The following is a 24334-nucleotide window of genomic DNA, read 5'->3' on the forward strand; positions in this document are numbered from 1 at the left end:
CCTTTTTATTACCGAATAATATTCTGTGCGTATGGGTAGATCACAATTTGTTTAAGCCACCTCTTGAAGAACATCTGGGCTGATTCTATTTTGGGGCTATTATAAATACAGCTGATATGAACATTCGTATACAGGTTTTTGTGTAAATATAAATTTTCATTTCGCTGGGATAAAGCCCAAGAGTACAATTGCTGGGTATAGTCATTGCCTGTTAAGTTTTATAAGAAACTGCCAAACTGCTTTTTTAGGGTAGCTCCACCATGTTACATTCCCACCAGTGATGTATGAGTGATTCAGTTTTTCTGTATCATCTCCAGCATTTAGTGGTGTCACCAAATAGATATGTAACTGATAGATATGCAGTGATGTCTCATTGTGGTTTTAGTTTGCATTTCCCTGAGGGCTAATAATGTTGAACATCTTTGCATGTGCTTATTAGCCATCTGAATGTCCCTTTCAGTGAAATGTCTATGTTTGCCCATTTTTACTTGGACTCTTTTTTTTTGCTGTTATATTTTAAGGGTTTGTTATATATTCTAGTTTTTTGTCATTTAAGTGGTTTACAAATACTTTGTTCCAGTCTATAGCTTGTATTTTCATCTTCTTGACAGGGCCTTTGGCAGAGCAGAAGTTTTTAATTTTGATGACGTGCAATTTATCAGTATTTTCTTTTGTGGATTGTCCTTCTGGTGTTGAATCTAAGAAATCTTTCCTACCCTTAGAGCCAGAAGATTTTCTCTTTTTTCCCTTAAAGATTTTGTAGTTTTACTTTTAAGTGTTTGGCCCATTTTGAGTTAATTTTTGTAAGAGGGGTGAGGGTTTTTTTTGCCCACAGATGTTCAGTTGCTTCAGTACTGTTTCTTCAAAAGGCTCTCCTTCACCCATTGAATTGCCTTTGCACCCACTTAGTCAAAAATGAGTAGGACGTATTTGTATGAGTCTATTTCTGGATTCCATTGATCTTTGCCAATACCATACAGTCTCAATTACTGTATCTAGATAATGTCTTGAAATCTCATAGACTGATTCTTCCCATTTTATCTTTTTTTTTTTCAAAATCGGTTTATCTATTCTAATTCCTTTGCCTTTCCATACATGCTTTAGAATAATCTTGTCTGTATTTATAAATATATTGCAGGGATTTTGATTGGTGTTAATTCTTCTTTAAATGTTTGGTAGACTTCTCCAGTGAATCATTCTGGCCCTGGAAATTTATCTTTTGGAAGCTTTAAAATTAGATATTCAGGTTTGTTTTTCCTTCTTCTCCCCAAAGCCCCCCAGTACATAGTAGTACTGGTTGTGCTACATGGGATGCCGCCTTAGCATGTGGCTTGATAAGCAGTGCCATGTCTGCACCCAGGATCCGAACCGGTGAAACCCTGGGCCACTGAAGCAGACTGTGCAAACTTAAGCACTCAGCCACAGGGCCAAGCCCAGATAGTCAGTTTTTTAAAATGATGATAGGGCTAGTCAGATTCACTGTTTCCTCTTGGTTGCATTTTGGTAGTTTGTGGTTTTTGTGGTATTGGTCCATTTCTTCTGAGTTACCAAATTTTTGAGTATAAAGTTGTTCATAGTATTTCCTTATCTTATTAATGTTAGACTGTGGGTCTATAGTGATATCTCTTATTTCATTCCTGATAATGTTTTTTGTGTGTGTTTTATTTGTTTATTTTTGTCTTGTCTTGCTAGAGGTTTATCAATTTTACTGATTTTTTTCCTCTAAGAATCCTACAGTTGTTATGTTTTTTGCTTTTTGCTTTTGTTTTTCTATTTTCAGTTTTATTAATTTCTGGTCTTATCTTTATTACTTCCTTTTGCTTGCTTTGGGCTGATTTTTCTCGTTTTATCTCATTTTTCTTGAGGTAGGAGGTTAGGTTGTTGATTTGAGACCTTTCTGCATTTTTCTCTCTTTTTTATTGAGATATAATTGACTTACAACATAGTGTAAGTTTAAGATGTACACATGTTTTTAATATAAGCATTTAGTGCTATAAATTTTCTTCTCAGCTACTGCTATGTCTGCATCCCACATATTTTGATATGTTGTGTTTTCATTTTCATTTAGTTCTATGTATTTTTTTATTTCCTTTGAGACTTTGTCTTTGACACATTGATTGTTTAGAAATGTTGTTTTATTTCCACGTTTAGAGATTTTCTTCTTGTCTTTTTGTTACTTTTTTCTAGTTTGATTCCATTGTAGCAGAGAACAACTGCGTGATTGCAGTTGTTTTAAATTTTTTGAAGCATGGTTCATGGCCCAACATACGGTCTCTCTTGGTGAATGTTCCATGAGTGCTTGAAAACAGTTTGCAGTCTGCTGAGGTTGGGTTAGTGTTCTGTGTGTGTCAGTAATATCCTGTTAGATTCTGTTGTTCAGATCTTCTCTAGCCTTGCTAATTTTATATCTGGTAGTTCTCAGTTGCTGAGAGGGAGCTACAGTCCCCAACTATATAAATATAAACTTATCTATTTCTCTTTTTAGCTTTATTGGTTTTTGCATCATGCATTTTGAGACTGTTGTTTGGTGGATACTAACACTTAGATTTTAAGTTTAAATCATGTTAAGCATGTCTTAAGATGTGTAGAAGTCTAGTGCTAACTGTTATTAATTGTCTATTTAGACTGCTTTTATAATACTCACAGAGAAAGTAGACTAGAAACAAATTTAAAAATAGAACTTTCTAGTGTAGATTACGTAGAAACTATATTCAAACAGATTACTTTAGTTTTCTTACTGTGGAGAACTAGTGGTGCTTTTTAATTTTAATCATTTTTTACATAACAGTAATAGAATATATGATTTATATATTACTTGGTGACATATCATCAATAAAAAAACTTCTAAATGGTACTGTGACAGTTTTGAAATGTCATCTTATAAGTAAGTTTAAAAAAAAGAACCAAAATGAAATTTTAAATTCAATCACATGATGCATCTTAGTCTTAATGCCTTGAGTAAGTTTTGTGGAACTGGGAGGTTTGACCCTTGGCTAAATTATAATTTTCTTTATGAAATCTACATATAGCACTTTTACCTTTCTTATATTTGCCACATTCCCATTTGTATTATACTTACATGTATGCTCATTTTAACAATACTACTGTATTATCCCTCCTTTCAGAACTAGATGTACAGTGCAATTGTTTTAAAATATATCCACAAAATCTTTGATCCTCCTCCTTACAGGAAGTGGAGCTTAATTCCCTCCTCTTGAATGTGGGCTGGGCTTAGTGATTGGCTTGTAACAAATATATTGAATAAGTCAGAAGTGATGGTGTGTATTGTAGACTTGGTCATCCAAGGTATCGTGGCTTACTCCTTGTTCTCTCTCGGATCACTCACTCTGTGGGAAGCCAGCTGCCCTGTCATGAGGGCATTCAAGCAGCCCTATGGATCTGTCTATGTGGTGAGGAATTGAGGCCTCCAGACAACAGCCATGGGAGTGAGCCACCTTGAAAGCAAATCCTTCAGCCCAGTCAAGCCTTCAGATGACTGCAGCCCTGGCCAACATCTTCACTGAAACCTCATGAGTGCCTCTGAGCCGGAACCACTCAGCAAAGCTGCTTTTGGATTCCTGACCTTTACAAACTATGTGGAATAATCAATGTTTGTTGTTTTAAGTCACTAAGTTTTGTTGTGTAGCAATAGATAACTAATGCACATAGCATTCTGTAGCATGTTGCTTTGCATATAGTAGGTGCTCAATAAATATTTACTAATTTCTTCACAAAGCATTTATTTGAATTAGGCTAATTAATTAATTTTAAAACATTTATATGTTTTCAAATACTTTTCCTTTCTGTGACCCCAGCCCTTTTTTTCTCTTCTTGTACCTCCTTCTAAATCTGACATTGTTGACCCATGGCTCCTTAAGAATCCAGGCTGTTTCAATTTACTTTGACATGCCTAACCTTTTTAACATGTCTGGAATGAGTGAAGGATCTGATCTTCACTTCCTCTGCTTCTCGTTTCCCCCTTTTATCCAGCTGTACCTGCTCTGTGTTTCATTCCCTTGGGGCTCTGGTATCAAATCAGTAAATGAATAAACAAATTATTATTGACTGTGATATATCATGTTAGGCGCTGGTGGAGGAGCAGACAAAGGGAATGGCATATGTGAAGAGCCTGAGCTGGGAGGGAGCATGGTACAGCCCGGGCACTGGAAGGACCATAGCTGGAGAAGAGAGAGTGAATGAGGAGGAGGCATCAGACCAGGCTGGAGGAGGGTCCACTCATGCAGGACCTATAGGCCATCTGAAGGATATGGGGTTTTAGTTTTAAAAGATGATAAGCCGGAGAAGATATGGTAAGGTATCTGTTAAAGACCAGTTGAGTACAGTGTGGAGAATGGATTAGAGGGATTGGGGAGGCAAGAAAAGAAAGATGCAAAGATAGGAGGAGTTAAATGTCTGAGATCGGGATGTTTGAGTGCAGTGATTTTGGAGAGGAGGTAGTTTGGAGTTATAAAAGTGGAGGGAGTGGAGATGAGGAAGTTCCAGGACTTGAGAAGCTAGTGGTGAATGTCCACATCCCCCTGGCTGCAGGCGGGCGTTGGGCAGAAGACTGTGAGCCGGCATTCTCTGCTGCCTTATACTAATAAAACTATCTTAGATTATTAGTGCTTTTTATTTTGAAGTTTACTAGTAAATGTAGTACTTTGTCTTTATTTTTGCTTCACTTTTTCTGTATATGTTCTCGTTACCCACCTAGATTGTAATCTGCTTACAAATCTGTGGTAGTCCCGGGAGGTTTGTGTGTTTCCTTTACTGTCTCTGGGGCTTCCATTCTTCTGGAATTCCTGGGAAGACCAATTAGACTTAGCTGGAAAATCCATCTTTGAACAGATTCCAGGATCTGTTTGGAGTTTAGGGGAGAGGGAGAGGAAGGAGACACATCCTGACCGACATTATCTCTTTGTCCATGTGTGTTTATACCTTTCTTATTGTTAGTGCTGTTTTAGTGAGATTTAGGAAAGAAGATAAATACATGTGTAAACTCTCATGTTTAATTGTAAGACCTTATTACAACGTTAAAAATTAGTTTTACATACCTTTTTTTTGAGGATTTTGGAGTATCCATTTTGGTCAGTTCTCTGTTCTCATCTTCTTAACCTAGCAACAGCGTTTGATACAGTTCACAGTTAATCAGTCCCTTCTCCTTCAAACGTTTTCTTCACTTGGCTTCTAAGACACTGTCCTCTGTTTTACTGGCCACTCATTCTTAGTTGCCTTTGCTATTTCTCCCTGACTTCTTAATGTTGGTGTGCCCCAAAGCTTTGTCTTGGGTCTCTTCTCTGGGTTTACACCCACTCCTTTGTGAGCTCAACCACCTCATAGCTTCATGTAGCATCTTAAATTGATGATTATCAATCCATCCAACCTGGACCTCTTTCCTAAAGTCTGGATTCATATCTCCAACTGTCTACTCGACATTTCTACATGGATGTCTAACATTTGCCTCACATATATCATGTCCAGAACTAGCTCCTGATGTCAGCCTCCCAAACCTGCTTTTTCCACAGTCTTTGTGATCTTGTTTGATGGCAGTTCCATCCTTCCAGTTGCTCAGATCAAAAATCTTAGCATTAACCTTGAGTCCTCTCTATCTCTATACCCTGCATCTTATCTCTCAGCGCATCCTGTCAGCTCTACCTTCAGACTATGTCTGGAGTTCACAGACAGCATCTCCACTGGTGCTGCCTGGTCCACGCCACCATAACCTCATCTCTAGGCTATCGTAGGTGCCTCCTGACTGGCCTCCCTGCTTCCACCCTTGCTCTCTCCTTCATTCTCTGCACAGCAGCAGGGTTTCTGTTAAAACAGTTGCTCCACTGTCACTCTCTGTTCAGACTTCTCCAGTGGCTCCCCATCCCACAAAGGAAAAAGCCTGCGAGGCCCAACATGTCCTGTCCACCCCGCCACAGCTCCTTTACTTCCTTGATCTCTCTGCTCCCTTGAGTCTCCACTCGACCCCAGCCCACTTGTCTCCTCACTATTCCTCAGACACACCGAGTCCTGTCCCATCTCAGAGACCTTACAGTTGCTGACCCCTCTACCTGGAAGCTCTTCCCCAGATATGCACTTGGCTGACTCCTTGTGTTCAGATGTCCCTTCTTAGTGAGACCTTTCTGACTCTGCAGATTGAACTGTCCCCTGCCTTCCCCACGGATTCCCTATTCTTCTTCACTTGACTTTTACCCTTAGCACTTACTACCATCTAATATTTTGCATATTATTCTTATTTATTTTACTTGTGTCAGTCTTTCTCCACTACAGTGGAAGCTGTGGGGGGAAGGACTTTTTGTCTGCTCTTAACTGCTGAGTCTCTAGCATATAGAACATAACAGATACTCAGTAATTGAATTGGGTCAGGAAAATAACTTTTTTCATCTTCAGAATGGTTGCTTAACTCTTTTGACTTTACATTGATGTAAAAATAAAAATGAGAACTTTAGTAAATAGCCAATAGCACATCAAAATTAAAAAGGAAGCAAAGAATGATTCAGTAAGAAAAATGAGTAGATATTTATTGAGTGTTTATGTACTCTCTCATACATGAACTCATTTAATCCTCATGGCACCAACTTATAAAAAGCAGTAATTATCCCCATTTTTGTTGATAAGAAAACTGAGGCTCAGAGAAGTTAGTTTGTCCACGTAGTCAGCATGTATCTGGCAAAGCCAGGACCACTATGCAACTTTGCTTGTCTGAAAAAAACAGATTAATGTAGCATTTCAGAAGTGAAATTTTCTGTCACACATGGAAAACTTCTTATTGTTACTACGGGCAACAGATGTTAAAGGAATAGCAAAATGGCTCTTGTTAGTTTCTTTGTCAGAAATTTGCACTTCTGATCATGCATTTAGTCTCTCTTTTATACTTCTCTCTGGAAGCTATCACATGCTCAAATTTTCATCCTTCTCTCAAAATGAAATAACCTAAGTTGGGGCTCCCCAGATAAAAGTTTACCAGAAGATCAAAAAACCTCGCTCTGTCCCACCACCTCTAGAAATGTCCCTAGGTATGAGAATTCATAATGGGTCCTGGGCTTTAGAAGCCCCAGATGAACTCAGCTTTATTGTGTGTAGTACATTTGAGACATTATAAGACAGAGACCACAAACTCGAGTTTGATTCTCAGTAAAATCTAAATTGTGGTCCAGAAGGATGCAGATTGCATTTTTGATGATAAACATTACTCTTCCAATGGCATACAGTCATTTGAAATTAGTAAAGAAAAAAAGGGCTACAATTTTGACCTTTTTAAAATCTTGAAAATTTGCTAATTCTGCTACTTCTGGCTGGCAAGTTGAGAGAAAAGCCAGGATTTTACAGCTTATACACGACAAAACATCAAGTCGGACTAATTGAGCAAAGAGAAAGTTGGAATTAATCAGAAAGTAAAATTATAGCATATAAAGAAATGCAGCCTTTTTATGTTTTGCTTATACTGTAACTCCAATTAAATGATAATTAAGTGTTGCAAAGTATAGATCCTGAAGGGTGGGCCTCCTTTTAATGAGTAGTTAAGAATCATTTTTAGTCAGCAGGTTGTACCCAACTATTAATTATTTTCAGTGTGTTAAATATTTTTGCTGAAATATTTTCCCCTTGGCCTCCTGCTTAGTAAGCTTTTTGTCGTGGACCAGCCAGACTCAACTTTAGCCTAGCCCAGACTACATCGCAACACTGGATGCAGCACCGTGACTGTCATGTTGAAGGCCTAGCCTTCCAGGCTAGTGGGGAGAGTGTCAGGCTTGCTTCCCCTTCTTGTCAACCTTATGCAGTCACATTCCCCCTTGTGGGTTCTTCTTGCTGCTCCTGGGAAGCACCAGTGTCCTCTTTTTGGAAGAGCAGCCCACAAACTGGTGGTACTCTTTGAAATTTACTTCAAGGACTTTGAAATACAGGAACTTATATTCTCAGGTCCATAGTCTTCTATTTCAAACGTTCACATTCCCACCGTGCTGTCCCCTAGGGATGCCTTCCCCAAAGCCCCCAGTCCAAGTTTAGCTCCCCTGCTCTTCCGTTACCTGTCCTCTTAGCCCTCACTTTCTGGTACTTATCTTTTATTTTATCTCCTTCACTAGACTATAGATTCTTTGAGGACAGAGACCTTCTTTTTATTCTTTCTTGTATCTTAAACACCTAGCATAGTGCATGGCATCTAATAAGGAAACATTCATGAATGATGGAGAAGCATGGTTTGTATTCACAATGGGGTGCTGCTCTGTGCGACTTTAGTCCGTTGCATTGGAGTAGAAATATCTGGAGGAGTTTGCACACTCAGGCTTCCTAGTTTGGAGTTTGCCCCTCCAATTTCTGCCTCTTCTTTTCTGGGACAAGGGGAAAGCGAGGAGACTATATACAGTTTTAATTTCTGAACTAAGAGTGAAATGAGGATGTGGCAGAGAAGAAGAAAGAAAAGGAGATTGGCCCGTTTATCTGCTCTCTGAAATGCCTCTCCCTGGTGCTCTACAACAAACATAATCAGGGAAAGTTCTTACCAGAGCCAGTGAGAGGGGCTATCCTATTCCAAGGGCTCTCTAGAATGGCTCTTCTTCATGTATCGCTAAGGTAACTAACTGATATCCTTGGCCCCAAGACTGTCTTGATTTTAGCACTGAAAATCCCATGTCACAGGAAACTACTCCCTGGGACACAGAAAGCCCCACCTTCTGGTGATGGGTCCTGAAGGTTGGGGGAAGAGTACAAAACTCGTAAGGTGGTCCCCAAAATAGGGGCTGAAAGCACTGCCATTTTCATGTCTAATGGATACTGGATAGATTTTTTTACCTTCTGCAGTCACTGTCACTGTTTTAACCCTGACTACTGATTGTATCCATGATTTGGAGTTCACAGTAATGGATCATCCATTGTTGCATCACTCTGAGCAAGGAGATTTAAATTTGTAATTAACGGCATAGAAATCGTGTGTGTTAAGAATCTGCCTTTGGCTTGGCCTGTTGATGGACTGTTGTGCTTTCTATCAAGGCAGTGCTGGTTAAAATGTTAACATTGTGAATATTCTGATCATGTTTTCTAAGAACCAAGATAATTAAAATGATTACAATAGCAATGCCAGCATGGCCCAGAACTCACTGAAAATGACTGATATTTTCATGACAGATGGAAGGATGCATACGACTGGCTTAGGGAGGTAAATTACCAAAACAGAACATAATACACAATATACAGAACAGAAATTGGAATTTGGCATGGAGGAGGTAGTATGAAAGCACATATGGAGACTGAATGTCACTAATTTGGGCTGAGATAGGCAAGTAGTTCTAAATCAATCAAAAGTTTTCTAATCTCCCAAAAAGACACCAATACTCAATTGAAAATAGCTGCCGCTGAATGAACTTGGGCGTACCACACAAATGTATCACCATTTCCTTCCCTTGTTGCTCTAGGAAACTGGATAAATTATATTTCTTGATTCAGAGGTTGCAATAAAGTGCCCTAGGGGCAAACAAGAGGAAATCTTGATGGCCTGGGGTGTTAGCCCCATATGGCATGGAGCTGATTCTGTCAGTTCTTACCAGTCATGCTGCTTTCTACAGTATGTCAAGTGATGCATCAGATCCTGGCAGCAAAAATGTTCTGCCCAGCTATTAGGTATCTTGATTTGAAAATTGGAGTATCAAACCATCTTCTTGATTTCTATGAAGATGTTAATGAAATCTCAGAAAACAAAAAGAAACTGAAATGATCTTACCTACTAAATGCCTGAATGCCTCATACACAACACTCTTAAAAGGAACATAATTTATTTACCTTGATATAAAGGCTTTCATCATGCAAATTTGTGGTCACTTTTCACTTTCCTCAAAATGTGCAGAAGCACTCAAGGAGATATTTGAATTTATAGAAATGGAAGGAAATAGCCTCCTTAGCACATTTGCCTACAAAATGATTTTCATTGTCAGCCGTAAAATGATGTTAAAATGTTGATCTGACATAAAATTGTGGGACGAAAGCAATGTCCTTTTCTAATTTGGAAATACACTGAGGATGAGAATGGAGAAAATAAGTACAGTAAAACAGACATTTACACGCTATTTCTTCAAAACTGTTTGATGGTCTTTGATGAGGCTGTAGAAGCTTAGAAAAGGATAGCGTGACTGTATCTGAGTCGTTTGATGTTATGTTCAGATTGTGGCAAAAACTCATATGGCAGCAATAAAATGACATGTTTTGAAATGACTGCTACAAATTTATTTAAAAAGTCCTCAGAAAAGGGCAACCAAATTAAACAGGACTTTATCAGCTGAAATAAAACTTTGATCTTACAAGTTCAAATCACATCTGTGCTTTAAAACTATTTTCCCTGAGAAAGAGAGGTTTAACTTATCCATTCAGATTGTTTAAAAATGATAGACAAACTTAAATGTAAAATGTAAAACTATAGAACTTCTAGAAAAGAACACGAGAAAATCTTCAGGACTTAAAACTGGGCTAAGAGCTCTTAGACTTGACACCAAAAATACAGACCTTAAGAGGAAAAATTGATAAATTGGAACTTATGAAAATTAACCTTTGCTCTGAGAAAGAGTCTGTTGAAAGGATGAAAAGAAAAGCTATAGACTGGGAAAAATATTTGCAAACCACATGTCCAACAAAGTCCTTGTATCTAGACTGTATAAAGAACTCTCAATACTCAATAGTAAAAAAACAGCCCTATTAGAAAATGAACAAAGATGTAGACATTTCACGAAAGGGGGGATATATAGGTGGCAGATAAGCACATGAAAAGCTGTTCAACATCGTTAGCCATTAGAGAAATGCAAGTTAAAACCACAATGAGATGATATTGCACACTTATCAGAATGGCTAAAATGAAACATAGTGATAACACCAGATGCTGAAAAGCATGCAGAGAAACTGGGTCACTCAGATGTTGCTGATACAAGTGTAAAATGGTACAGTTGCTGTTGAAAATAGTTTGGCAGTTCCTTTCAAAACTAAAAATGGTAGGGCGGCCGGGCCCCGTGGCCGAGTGGTTAAGTTTGCACTCTCTGCTGTGGTGGCCCAGGGTTTTGCCGGTTCAGATCCTGGGCTCGAACATGGCACCACTCGTCAGGCCACATTAAGGCAGCGTCCCACATGCCACAACTGGAAGGACCTACAACTAAGATATACAACTGTGTGCTGGGGAGATTTGGGGAGATAAAGCAGGAAAAAAAAAGAAAGAAAGATTGGCAACAGTTGTTAGCTCAGGTGCCAATCTTTAAAAAACAAAAAACTAAAAATGGATTTAAATGCAAATATTCATAATAGTTTTATTCATGACAGCCAAAAATTGGAAGCTACTCAGATGTCCTTCAGTGGTTAAACTGTGATACATCCATACAATGGAATACTACTCAGCAATAAAAAGGAAGGAACCACTGATACACGCAGCAACTTATATAAACCTCGAGGAAATCATGCTTAATGAAAAAAGCCAATTCCAAAAAATTACATACTGTATGATTCTGTTTATGTAATATTCATGAAGTAATATAGTTATAGAGATGGAGAACAGATTAGTAGTTGCCAGAGGTTAGGGACTAGGGGAGAGGATGGGTGTGGCTATAAGGAGATAACATGAGGGAGTCTTGTGGTGAAGGCACAGTTGAGTATCTTGGTGGTGGTTGTGGTATACAAGGCTACACTGTGATAAAGTTGCATGGAGCTACACACACACATGCACAGGTGCATGTATAACTGGCGAAATTTGAATCCAGTCTTTGGATTGTACCAGTGTCAATTTCTTGGTTTTGATATTGTACTAGAGTTGTGTAAGATGCTAACATCAGGAGAGGCAGGGTGAAGGGAGTGTGAGACTTCCCTGTATTTCTTTGCAGCTTCTTGTGAATCTATAATTATTTGAAAATAACAGGTTTTATAAGTCAATGAATATTTTAGATGTGGATAGACCATGTGGGGAATTTGTAGATGCAAACAGCCTGAATAACAAGCCTGTAAGTACAAAGTGGATGGACGTTTTTGGAAATGAATTCCCACAAGTCTGAAAACCTGCTCTTACTAGTAAATAAAATCATAAGTATTGCATGCTCAAATGGTTTTGTTGAGGATATTTAGCTTAATGTCATCACATGGGACTGACACCAGGGATAAGTGTCACGTGGGTTTGAGAGGAGCAGAGCTGTAAGTCAAAGTGAATTTTACATATGACAGTATCTAGTTTTGCCAGCACATAAAGAAAAGAGGGATGTCTAAATGGCTGCAGGCAGTTCAGAGAAGTTTTATTGGAAAAGGAAACAAAAAGAGTAAAAATATCCTACAGTATCATGGAGCAGAAAGGAATGACATTTTTTTTGTGGTGGTTAAAATTGGCAATATTTGTTTAATTTGCTCTGTTTTATGAATATTTTTCTTTTAAGAAGTCTTACATTTATATCTTTTAAAAATGCATAATATAAAGCATACAAAATTTAAATATCCAATAAGTAGTTTTTTGAAAAGAGTCAAATTGCTCTATCAGAGGACAGAAAGAAATGTTTATAATATTGTTAAATTTTTCTCACACATTGTTTAATCCTATTAATTACTACTGTTTGCCACTATTAACTAGTTCTATTGTTCTTCTGTTTAGTAACATTTATAACAACAGGGAAATAATACAGAATAATATATAATTTCCAGATGCACCTATGTGTATTATTACTTGTATATTATTTTGTCTTTTTGTGTGTTATTGCTATGTCCTGGGTTGACTTTCTGAAGTTGGTCATACCAAGAATAACTTCTTGTAACAGTAGTGGAAGAAACAAAAGTCAGTCCAGCTGGAACTGTATTTCCCTTGAGGTGGGGTGGGGATGGTGAAGAGTACCAAACTGCTCATGTATTTATTTACTCCTCCTGACACCACACTGTGAGGTATTGACCCACGTGGGTTGTGTTTTTCTCTTAGTAAGAGAGCATTCTGCTTTCAGTACCATATTTTAAATGTATTCTTGAGTAATCTGAGGAGGGGAGCATACCTAACAAAGGCAGCAGCAATAGTAAAGGAATATGAAGTTAAAAAAACACCTGGAAAAAAATTTAAAAGAAATTATTTCTGGCGCATAGTAAGAGATATACAATCCTGTGTTGCTTAACAATGGGAATACATTCTGAGAAATGCATCGTTAGGCAATTTCGTCATTGTGCAACCATCACAGAGTGTACTTACACAACCCTAGATGGTATAGTCTACCACATACCTAGGCTATATGGTACTAATCTTATGGGACCTCCATCATATATGCCATCCATTGTTGACGGAAACATCATTATGTAGCACATGACTGTATAAATATTTGTTAAATAGATGAAAAATAAATGAATGAATGAGTGAAAAGTATGCTAAGTGTTGCTAAATTTCCAGTACAGCTAATTGTGCAGACTATCTCTGAAAAAGGAATTAAGAGAAATAGATTGGAAATCTTTTGGGTATTTATCACATTTCTTAGTTGACTTAAATTGATTATATGTGTAGGAATATCATGTTTTATGCTATTTTAAGCTCCCAGTTCCTTACTGCATTCAAGATATCAGAGAAATGAATTTGGCTTTGTCAGAATGTTTCCAAACAGTCCAGAGTCAGGAAGCCACACCCTTTCAAAACATACACTCTCTCACACACGGATTGAAGCTGAGCTGGATGTGTATGTGCTTTTCAATTGTCCCAGGTGTTGTAAAACTTTTCATTTGCATATAATATGCAGTCTTATGGAAATATTAATCACATTTAAAATTAAACATTTATAATTAATTCTTTTCATAGAAACAGATTATATGGTTTTATAATATGTATCTTTCCAAAACTAGTAAGACCTGTAAGTAACCACATCCCACGCTGGCCTCATGGTGTCATGGATGAAAAGATCTTTAGCTTTTGACTATTTAGCAATAGTTTGAAAGTTATGGCTAGAAAGAGTCTTAAAATTAATCCAACCCCCCTTCCCACACCAATCCCCATGTTAGCCTCCCTCTGTTGTACAGATGAGGAAGTCCCCGAAGACCTTTTCCAGATTATTTCCATGATGTTCTTTCCGATGCTTTCGCCATATGTGTCCACACTTTGTTAACCAAAGAGAACATTTATTTTAGTATTAGGTAGAATGATAATGAATCTAATGGCTTTTCCTCAGCTCTTTGTGTTGCCTTTTCAAAAAGAGAAGGCGAGACTGTCAGGAGCAGGAGATCAAAAGTGAGACATGGGTCTGGGACCCTGGTTTCTGCTGCACCAACCTCGTGCTCAGCTACAAATGTTCATTCATCCCCTTCAAGTTTAGTTGCACAAATAATGAAGCTGCCATCAGTTTTTCTTAGCTTTTAACATCCATTCTTCCCAAATACTGTATTTATAATCATCTTTTTATGTTGTTAAGCCTTGTTGAATAATGTTAATTCCAAACCCATAGTCCAAAAAAGCATTTGCAACATTTACTAAGTAGTAGTTATTCAAATTAGTAATAATAGTAGCTAATTCAAAATAGTGTAAAATATGGTCATTTACTTACAAGATTCTTTGCTTTAAAAATACACTTGCAAAAAATTGTACTGTACCTTTATAAATGAAGAGGTCAGATAAATTAGCATATAAATGTGAGTGGCATTTGTGCAAACAGTAATTCTAATGTACTGAAAATAACCATATTCATCAAAAATTAAAGTATCAAATTATCTTGAAAATATTTCCAAATAATAGCTAGTATTGTGGAGAAATATTTAATACTATCTTGAATTTTTCTTTTGCGAGTACAGTGTTTTGCTAATGATACTAAGATGAGCTACCCAATCATTATGAGGATTATTTTACAGTTACATGATTCAGCTAAATTGGTCAATTATAATTTAAAGTCCTTTAATATTTTCTTTTAGTAAAAAAATACTTTGGGTAAAACATCCATATGCAACTCAGTGACTTCTGTATAGTTTTTTCTGTGGCATCCTAAACACACTCTAATTAATCCTTATACCTGGAAGCAGCATTGGCAGGTGAACATCTGTGGTAAAGAGGAAACGTGATTTGTTCTTCGAGTACAGAAGGTGAAATCTGCCCTGCTGGGAAGGTCCCAGATGTGTTCATGGTGCTAGGTTAGCCCCAGCTGTTGCCCTTAGGGGAGGGAGCGTGAGCCAGACTCTCACAGGAGATGTGTGCTCTCTCTGTGCACTGGCCACTTGGTTTGCAGAATTGTGTCAGGGGAGAAAGGCAGGGCCATCTGACAGCAATCTCAAAAACTCTGTCTGTAGTGTCTGGTCATAGTTGATCAGAGGCCGAGCCAGACCTTTTTAGTCCTCAAAAGAAAAAACAAAGTTCTACATAGTTCATCTGCCATACTGGCCTCTATCGATGGAGTACCTATTTGATTTTACAGTTCTTACAATAGTACATACAAAAGGAGGCAGTCCACCTAACCTCCATTGCCTTTAGAGCACTTTCCGTAGATACCATTTTCTAGTGACATGGAATTCCCATTCAGATACCCTTATTGAGTATATGCCACGTCCTCCACAGTAGTGAGAAGCTAACCTTTTGCCTGTGTTTGTCTAGCACTCCTATAGATTTAGCCTTACCTATCAGTTTGTCTTTGCCGTGTAACAAACCACCCCAACACTTAGCATCTTAAAAAACAATCATGATTCTGTGGGCTGGCAGTTTAGGCTCAGATCAGCTGAGTGGTTCTTTGTTCCACTTGCCTGGGTTCACCTGTGCAGATGCAGGCTGTTGTGGCTTGGCGGGTCTGGATGGTCTAGAATTCCCTCACTCATATGTCTAGGGGTTGGCAGACTGTCAGCCAGGGCATCTCATTTCTTTTCCATGTGACCTCTCCAGCAGGCTAATCTGGGCTTCTTTCCGTGGGGGTCTCAGTGTTCTCAGCAGCAAGAGAGAGCAAGCCCCAAAGCCCAAGTGCTTTTCAAGCCTCTACTTATCATGTTTGCCCTTTAGCTAAAACAGGCCACATTGCTGCTTAGATCCAAGGGATGGAAAAAAAGACTCCACCTCTTGATGAGAAGAGCTGCAATATCACATTGCAGTGGGCATCCAAACAAGGATAGCAAGAATTTCTGACAATTATTTACAATCTACCTACCTTTGCTGACAGGAATATTTCTGTTTTTATTGTTTTTGTTAATTTTCATGATAAAAAATTTCAAACGTACACCAATATTCAAACATACCCCAAAGTAGAAAAAATAATACACTAAATCTCCCAGATGGCCATCACCTGGATTCACTGATTTTCCATATTTTGCTACATTTGCTACCTGTTTTTTCATTTTTCTTTTTCCTAAAGTATTTTAAAGCAAGTCCCAAACATCATGCTGTTTCAACTCTACATGTTTCAATGTGCATTTCCTAAATAGGGATATACCTTCCTTATGTATCATCTAATATTCAGTCCATAATTAAATTTCCCTGATTGTCTCAAAAATGTCTTTTTAGGATAGGTAGATTTGAAAAGGAATCCATTCACATAAAGTCCATGGCAGTCCCAACTTGCTTTTCTCATCTTTTTTTCTTTTCTTGTTAAGATTGGCACCTGCGCTATCTTTTTTTTTTTACTTTTTCTTCTTCTTCTCCCCAAAGCCCCCCGGTACATAGTTGTGTATTCTAGTTGTGAGCGCCTATGCTTATGCTATGTGGGACGCTGCCTCAACATGACCAGATGAGCAGTGCCATGTCCGTGCCCAGGATCCGAACCAGCAAAACCCTGGGCTGCTGAAGCAGAGCGAGCGAACCTAACCACTCGGCCACAGGGCTGGCCCCTCATCTTTTTTTTTCTGTTGACTTGTTCTGAGCACTGGGTCAGTTTTCCTGTATAGAACTTCCCACATTCTCTGTTTGTCTATTTGCTTCCTTGTGGAGTCACTTAATTTGCCTCTCTGTCTCTTGTATTTCTGTTTACAGAAGTTAGCCATATGGGCTGAATTTCATTCAGTTTCCACTTTTAGGGCAGGCATCCTCTCTAGATAATACTGTGTGCTTCCAGTTGCATCACATGGGTGGCATAAATGTTTGCTTGTCTTACTTTCAATGATGCTAACAATGATCAGTGTGTTGATCTTTAATGATGATTGCCTGAATCTGTTATTTCAGTAAGTGTTACAAGATGACGATTTCCTAATTCCATCATTCCTTTCAGATTTATTAGCTGGAGTTCTTTTATAAGGAACTTTCCCTCATCAGAGTTATTTGGTTATCTGAAATAGAGTGCATACAAATATGTTCTTTCCTTTTAATTGACAGCTTACAGAATAAGGAGTTGGTGCCCAAGTTATATGTGGGGCTGTTTAATAAGTAGTTGTTTTGGGGCTCTCTTTTTTGTTATTATTATGAATTCATGGGTTTTAGATATTCTGTATATTTCAATCAGTTGCATTTTTTCTTTTGAGGCTTAAATTGTTTAACCTTTGGCCAATGGGAGCTACTTGTTGTTGGCTTCTGTATCTCTTTGAGCCATTACTTGAGAACTTCCTTGCTTTCTGGCTTAAAATATTCCAGGATTATCTTGTATATTTCTTGCTCCAGATCTGTAGTCAGCCATTCCTGGCTGGAGATTACAATATGGGCACTAGATGTGCTTACTGCTATTGAATTTTCATTATTTCTAGTCCTTTTCAATGACGAGAGCTAGGAAATATGTATACATATGATGTTTCTTTTTTCTTAAAGATTTTTTAAGGAAATTAAGTTATACTGATTTTTTTTACAACTTAAATTAGAATTGCAAATTTTTTTTTTTAAAGATTGGTACCTGAGCTAACACCTGTTTCCAATCTTCTTTTTTTTTTTTTTTTAAATTCTTCTCCTACAGCCCCCCAGTATATAGTTGTACATTCTAGTTGTAGGTCCTTTTGGTTGTGCTATGTGGGACCCCGCCTCAGCATAGCCTGATGATTGGAGCCATGTCGGCGCCCAGGATCCAAACCGGTGAAACCCTGGGCCGCCAAAGCAGAGCGTGCGAACTTAACCACTCGGCCACAGGACTGGCCCCGCAAAATTTTTAATGTCTGTGATTTTGTACTTTTTTTCTCTTTTCTCTTAAATGGAAAATCTTGGTTCCAAACAATATTAAGATACACTAACACATATTGATGTATTAACTGATATGTAACTAGTGTAAAAACATAATATTAGCATTATTAGCGTACACTAACATATCATATTAGCACTATTACTTTGAAATTGTTATGTATTTATATGTAAATTCAAAACTATCATAGGCATAGTGTAATAATGCTAATATTATAAATTGTTATAAGCTAATAATACTAATATATATTAAATATACTAATACTTAATATACTTACATATAACAGCTAATCATTACATATTAGTTAATACACTAATGAATATATAACAGTTTTATAGTTAATACTCACATATAAAATAGTTTCAAACTAATGATGCTCATGTTATTACTAACAGACTACTGAATTAAATTTGAGATTCCTTTGCAGTGCTGTTTTCCTTGGAATATATTATACCAAGAATACACAGTTGAAGCACTGTATACAAGAGTCAATGGAAATAATTCTTTTCTCTCTATGGTTAGGTTAGTTCACCAACTTAATGTATATTTTCTTCAATTTGTTTTAGCTTTTACGGATTTCTTTTTTCTTCTTGATTTCATTTATTTTTTTAAATATGTAAAACATTTTTATGTTTCCAAAGTCAAAACTAAATTATAGTGTATATCTAGAAAAGTCTTATATTGTTGATGTCCTCTCCCTCCTCTAAAGGGAACTCTCTTTATTTTTTCTTAGTTTTCCTTCCAATGTTTCTTTTGCAAATATATGTATATATTTTATTCTTTTAAAAATTATTTTAAATATAAAAATATATCTACCTCTTTTTAAATGGATCCACTAACTTTTCTATGTTTTATGTTTATTTGCTTTAAAAAACGATTATTATAAAGATTTTATCATATACACAGACACATGCACATACACACAATGTAAAAAAGAAATCCAAACATTCTACTTGGCGGACTGGACTGCTCAGCTTCTTTTAAGGACTCTCTTTTTTATCCAGTGAGTTTGGTACTCGCTGCCATCTGGGGAAGACAGACTTCAAACTAAAGTGAGGTAGATAAATTTCTTCTAATCTCCATTTATTATTTGAGGCTGAGAAATATCTCACAGCAGTTTTTTCACAAAGATGAGTCTAAGAAAAAGTTCCTTAAACGTAATAAGAACTGTGAAACTCTGGGTGAACCCTGTGTGTGGTCCTATGTGACTTTTAGATTTATACTCTGCCTCATTCATAGTCATGTTTACAAATCTGAACTTAAGAAAAGTCTGTCAGTTCAAAATTAACATGTCCAAAATAGTTTTTCTAAGATTTGGAAAGGAGGAGGAATTGGCAAAATTGGAAGAATATCAGAGAGATTAAAGAGTTAAAATTGGAAGAAGTTGATGCAGTTTAGTTAATAATATTGTAACAATGTTAAATTTTTAGTTTTTAATGTTAATTTTTTAGTTTTTAATGCATCTACCATAGTTATGTGTGACGTTAACATTAGGGGAAGCTAGGTGAAGGATGTGCAGGAACTCTGTACTATCTTTGCAACTTTTCTGTAAAGTTAAAATTATTCCGAAATAAATTTTATTTCTCACACACACACACACACACACTAGCAGCAGACTACAGACTTAGAATGAATTCAATACAAAAGGATACTTAAAGTTTAACTTCAACGAATCAATAAAAGAAATAACCTAACAGAAAAAAAGGGGTAAATGAAACAAACAGGCAAGTAAATATACCATTTTTATCTACCAGATGGGTAAAAATGTAAAAGATTAATATTATCAAGTGTTCATAGGGGTAGGGGAAACAGGATAAGTTGATCCAGTATTCTTGGAGGGCAAGTTGATAGTATCAGTTAAAAAAATTTATTTTAAAATAAATGTATATTTAACCCCAAAAATTCCCTGTTGCTAACTCTCCTAGGGAAATCTTTGCACATGTGCACAAAAAGGCATAAATAAGGATTTTCATTGCAACATTATAATATCAAAATCATCTTAGTTAACTGTAGTACATCCATATTATGGAATACTAGACAGTGATTTTAAAATGATGGGGTAGATTTTCATTGTTTGACATAACCTCTAAGACAAAAATGTTAAGTGAAAAAAATTGTAAAATAGTAAATATAGTCTACCGTTTGCTTGAAAAAACAAAACCATATTCCTAAATATCTACACATTTCTTTTTCTCTTTCTCTCTCTCTCTCTTTCTCTTGTTGTATGTATGTATAAATAAATACACAGAAAGTATTCTGGAAATACACTCTCTAGTTTAGTTTTTGTCTTTTTTTTTTAAGATTTTATTTTTCCTTTTTTTCCCCAAAGCCCCCTGGTACATAGTTGTATATTTTTAGTTGTGAGTCCTTCTAGTTTTGGCATGTGGGATGCTGCCTGAGCATGGCTTGACGAGTGGTGCCATGTCCGCGCCCAGGATCCGAACCGGTGAAACCCTGGGCCACTGAAGTGAAGCACGTGAACCTAACCACTCAGCCACGGGGCCAGCCCCTCTAGCTAAGTTTAAATACTAATATTCCTGGGTAATAGGAATGGGAATGGAGGGACATGGTCCAGTTGGACTTCTAAAATATCTACTGCTTCAGTCTTTTACAAAAAATATGTATTCCTGTATGAGTTGTGGAACTAAGGGGAGAAAGAAAGAATGTCAAAAGACCTGGGCATGCACTGACCACAGAGAGACCTAGAGGTGATAAAGAACTCTTAGGAAGCTTGTCATGAACTGATAGAATACTACTTAGAGGGAGAGGTGGACTCAGAGCTGCCTATATAATTTGTGGGGTCCAATGCAAAATGAAAATGTGGGACCCTTTGTTCAAAAAGCAGAAAAAAGTGCCAATAAAGGTACATATAATGTTACCACTTATCTTTATATCATGCAATTATAGTTTTAAATTCAAGGATCACAACATTTAACACATATGAGGAATCACTTAAATTGTACAATTCGTATTTTGTGGCTTGTCCCTGGAGTTTGTCCCTCAAGCTGGCCTAAATAGACAAGCACAGCCAGACTTAGAAAGGTTGGGAGGAGAGAGGACCCCATTCTCAGGCAGGAGCCAGTGTGGGGAGCACCTCTGGGCCTGGCATCAGTTACAGCCAGTACAGACCCTCACAAGGCCTCAGAGGTCCCACTTGCCTGCTGGGCCTACCAGGCCTCTTCTCACAAGTCGCCTGATCTAAACACCCTAGCTGGGGACAGGGTCTAGGGAAGTCAAGACCCTGTCCAACCCACAGCAGATGGCGACCACCAAGGATCCTTCAACATTCATGCTGGAAGGGCTTGGTACCCAAATGGTGGCTGGGCAAGATGTTCACCCCCACCAAGATGTGGCCTCTAGCTGGCTGCCCAGCCCAAGATACAATGGGTGTGCAGGCCTGACTCCACCCCTCACCTAGAATCCTGTCAGGGATAGAGGGAGGTGGAGCAGGGAGGGAGGGCACAGGCAGGGCCTTCAGGAGTCAGGAACAGGCAGCCAAGAACCCCTTCCAGGGAGGCCACAGGAGACAGGACCACATGTGAGATAAGGCCCCAGGTTCCCAGTGTCTCCATTGACTCATCAGCCTTCACTTACAAAGCACAAATCCAAAGTGAAAATTGTTAAGATTCAAGACAGCACTGCAGAGCATTAAATCCCAAGTGCAGGGCCCATCTGAGCACCAGGTTTTGTACAGCTGCTCTGGTTGAACACCTTTAGAGGCAGCCTGGGTAGAGTCAGGGGCTGTTGGGTTTTTTTTTTCTTACCCCCTGTTTTTAAGATGGGAGATACTAGAGGAATCTTGAATTCTGAGAGGTAGAATCCTTTACCTGAGAGAGGATGAAGATGATGGCGAGACAGAACACAGCTGATAGGGCCAGCCCCCGAGAGGAGATTCACAGCCTAAGGGGAGGGAAAGAGGGGAAAAGAAGATGCTCAGAGCAGGTATGTCAGTGTTTGACAGGAAGGGCAGAGAGTTCCTATTACTTAATTCCTATTTTCTCTATGAATTGTTTGCTTAGGCCGGGGAGGGGGTCTTTGAGGGATCATTAGGAGAGTGTAGAAGATGGGAAACAGGAGCTGTGAAGAATGGGAGGCAAACTGCTCAGAGATGAGTCCAAGGCTTGACCTGCCAGTCTGGCTCGAGTCACGAGTTCCGGGGAATCACGGAGCTTCTAGTCCACCTGGTTGTGTGACATTCAGGACCCTAAAAAGAGAAGGCTCCACCTTGTCTTAGTCAGAGGAAGGGTGGCCCCAGTCTTCTCTTAGGGAGAACTCTTCTCAGGAAGGATTGTTCTTTATTCTAAACTGAATAAAAAATGACTTATTTTTAGTGTTTATATGTCCTTTTAAAAAATGAAATAATATTGGTGATAGTATCATTCTTTTGGTATTTTTATATGGTAAAATGTACAAAAATATTTATCATTTTAACCATCTTTAAGTGTACAGTTAATAATGTTTGTTTCTAAACATCTTTACTTTGCAAAATAAAATAAGATAAAAAGTTGGTTAATCCCGTATTGTACCCCTGAAGTGTTTTTTAAAAATTTTGTCAGTCTGTGAAATCTAGAAACTTTGTGAAACTTAAAAGGCTCTTCCTTATTTAAAGTTGTTATATGACTTTATCAGCAGAAGAAAGCTCTGAAAGATTACTTATTTTTATTTTTAGAATGCTTTGATAAAGTTCTCCTAATTCTAGTATTTTGTGTATATATTCTCTTCTGTGACATTGTCAAGATTATCTCATGTTCTACCACTGTGCCATGATACTTCCTCTTTGCATTTTATGCGTAGAGTCACAGCTCATACCAAAAATAACGTAAATTTGCTTTTCTAAGGATATTTTTTTGTAATGGAAACATAAATATACATATATAAAATATGGGTGTGGATATAGTTGTTCATTTAGTCAAGGCTGTTTTAATAAATGGTTCTAAGATTTATAAAGATTTTGCGCACACAATGTTTTTTTCATTCTAAGCCACAGACACCAAAAAACCCACAGGAAGTTGTCTTTGTAAGTATTGTGGTTTGTTAGTTTCCTGTTCAGTTTGCATTGGATGATCAGAAATAATCTGTGCAATTGAAAGAAGATTCTTGGTTAAACTTTACTGTAACTCTGAGAATCTTAAATTTCCTTGTATTTCTTCCCATCTAATCGATCTAGAGAAGCTATAACCACATTCATATATGTAAGCATTAAAGTTGTGGTATAATTTGAACTTTTTTTTTGGTGTTCAGTGGATAAACTCTTCATTGTTAAATGCACAACTATATGAGATTATGCTTTATGCTTTCCACTTCTTATCAAAGCATCTCCCCAAAAATAAACTGTAGGTATGGAGGTGTGTTTTTAATTCTTGACAACAGTGTTTTACCTTTATTTTTACAAATGACAAAAACTGTTTCTTTAGAAAAAAGAAGATACGTAAAACACATTATACAGTTTAGCTATTATAAATATCATTGAAAAATGTTAAAAGAATACTACTATTCATTGAAATATTTTTATTAATGTAATTTTCAAAGCATATAGTATTCTCAAGGTGAAATTGTTTTGCTTGATTTCATTAGTTTTTAAACCATGGCGAAAGTAAAATAAACTAAAACAGTAATAGATTTTGGACAAATCATAATTTATCATTTGAACTATATTTGGGAGACTTGATGAAAAGTGACAAATGAGACAAAAGGAAAGGTTTCAGTGCATTTGTAGATATCTCAAGATTTAGGTGCTACTAAAGACACTATACCGGGGCAGCCGTGGCGCAGTGATTAACTTCATGCATGCTGCCTGGGTGTGTGGGGTTCCAGTGAGGACCTACACACCACTCATGGAGTCATGCTGTGGCTGCATCCCACATATAAAATAGAGGAAGATTGGCACAGATACTAGCTCAGCGACAATCTTCCTCAAGTAAAAAGAGTAAGATTGGCAACAGATACTAGCTCAGGGCCAATCTGCCTTACCCACACACAAAAAGAGACACTATACCTAGTTCTAGGCAGGTTATGCTGATTGCACAGCTTTTTAACTGGTAGAAGTAATGAAGAATGTGAAAGGTCTTCCAAAACCACCTTTTAAAATAAAAAATACTGTCTCCACAATTTTAAAAAAATATTGTTTGCTCATAAGGAAATTTTAGTTACAATTCTTAGAAGAATAAATAATACTTTGTCCAAAAACAAAAAAATTACACACAATGTGATATTAAAATAAAAGTGACCTCAACCATTTCTATGTAGACGGGAACAAAAGAAGGGTTTGATTTGCAGAGTGCTCTTTTCAAGTTTAG

General features: G+C 37.4%; 1 protein-coding gene across 13 annotated transcripts in view; it reads left to right on the plus strand.

The window, feature by feature from the left end:
• Window positions 1–24334, plus strand: part of TJP1 (tight junction protein 1) — a 236068-nt gene that overhangs the window by 101570 nt on the left and 110164 nt on the right. The gene's annotated exons all lie outside the window — the stretch shown is intronic.

This window comes from Equus caballus, chromosome 1 (genome assembly GCF_041296265.1).
Source record: "Equus caballus isolate H_3958 breed thoroughbred chromosome 1, TB-T2T, whole genome shotgun sequence".
Lineage (NCBI taxonomy): Eukaryota > Metazoa > Chordata > Mammalia > Perissodactyla > Equidae > Equus > Equus caballus.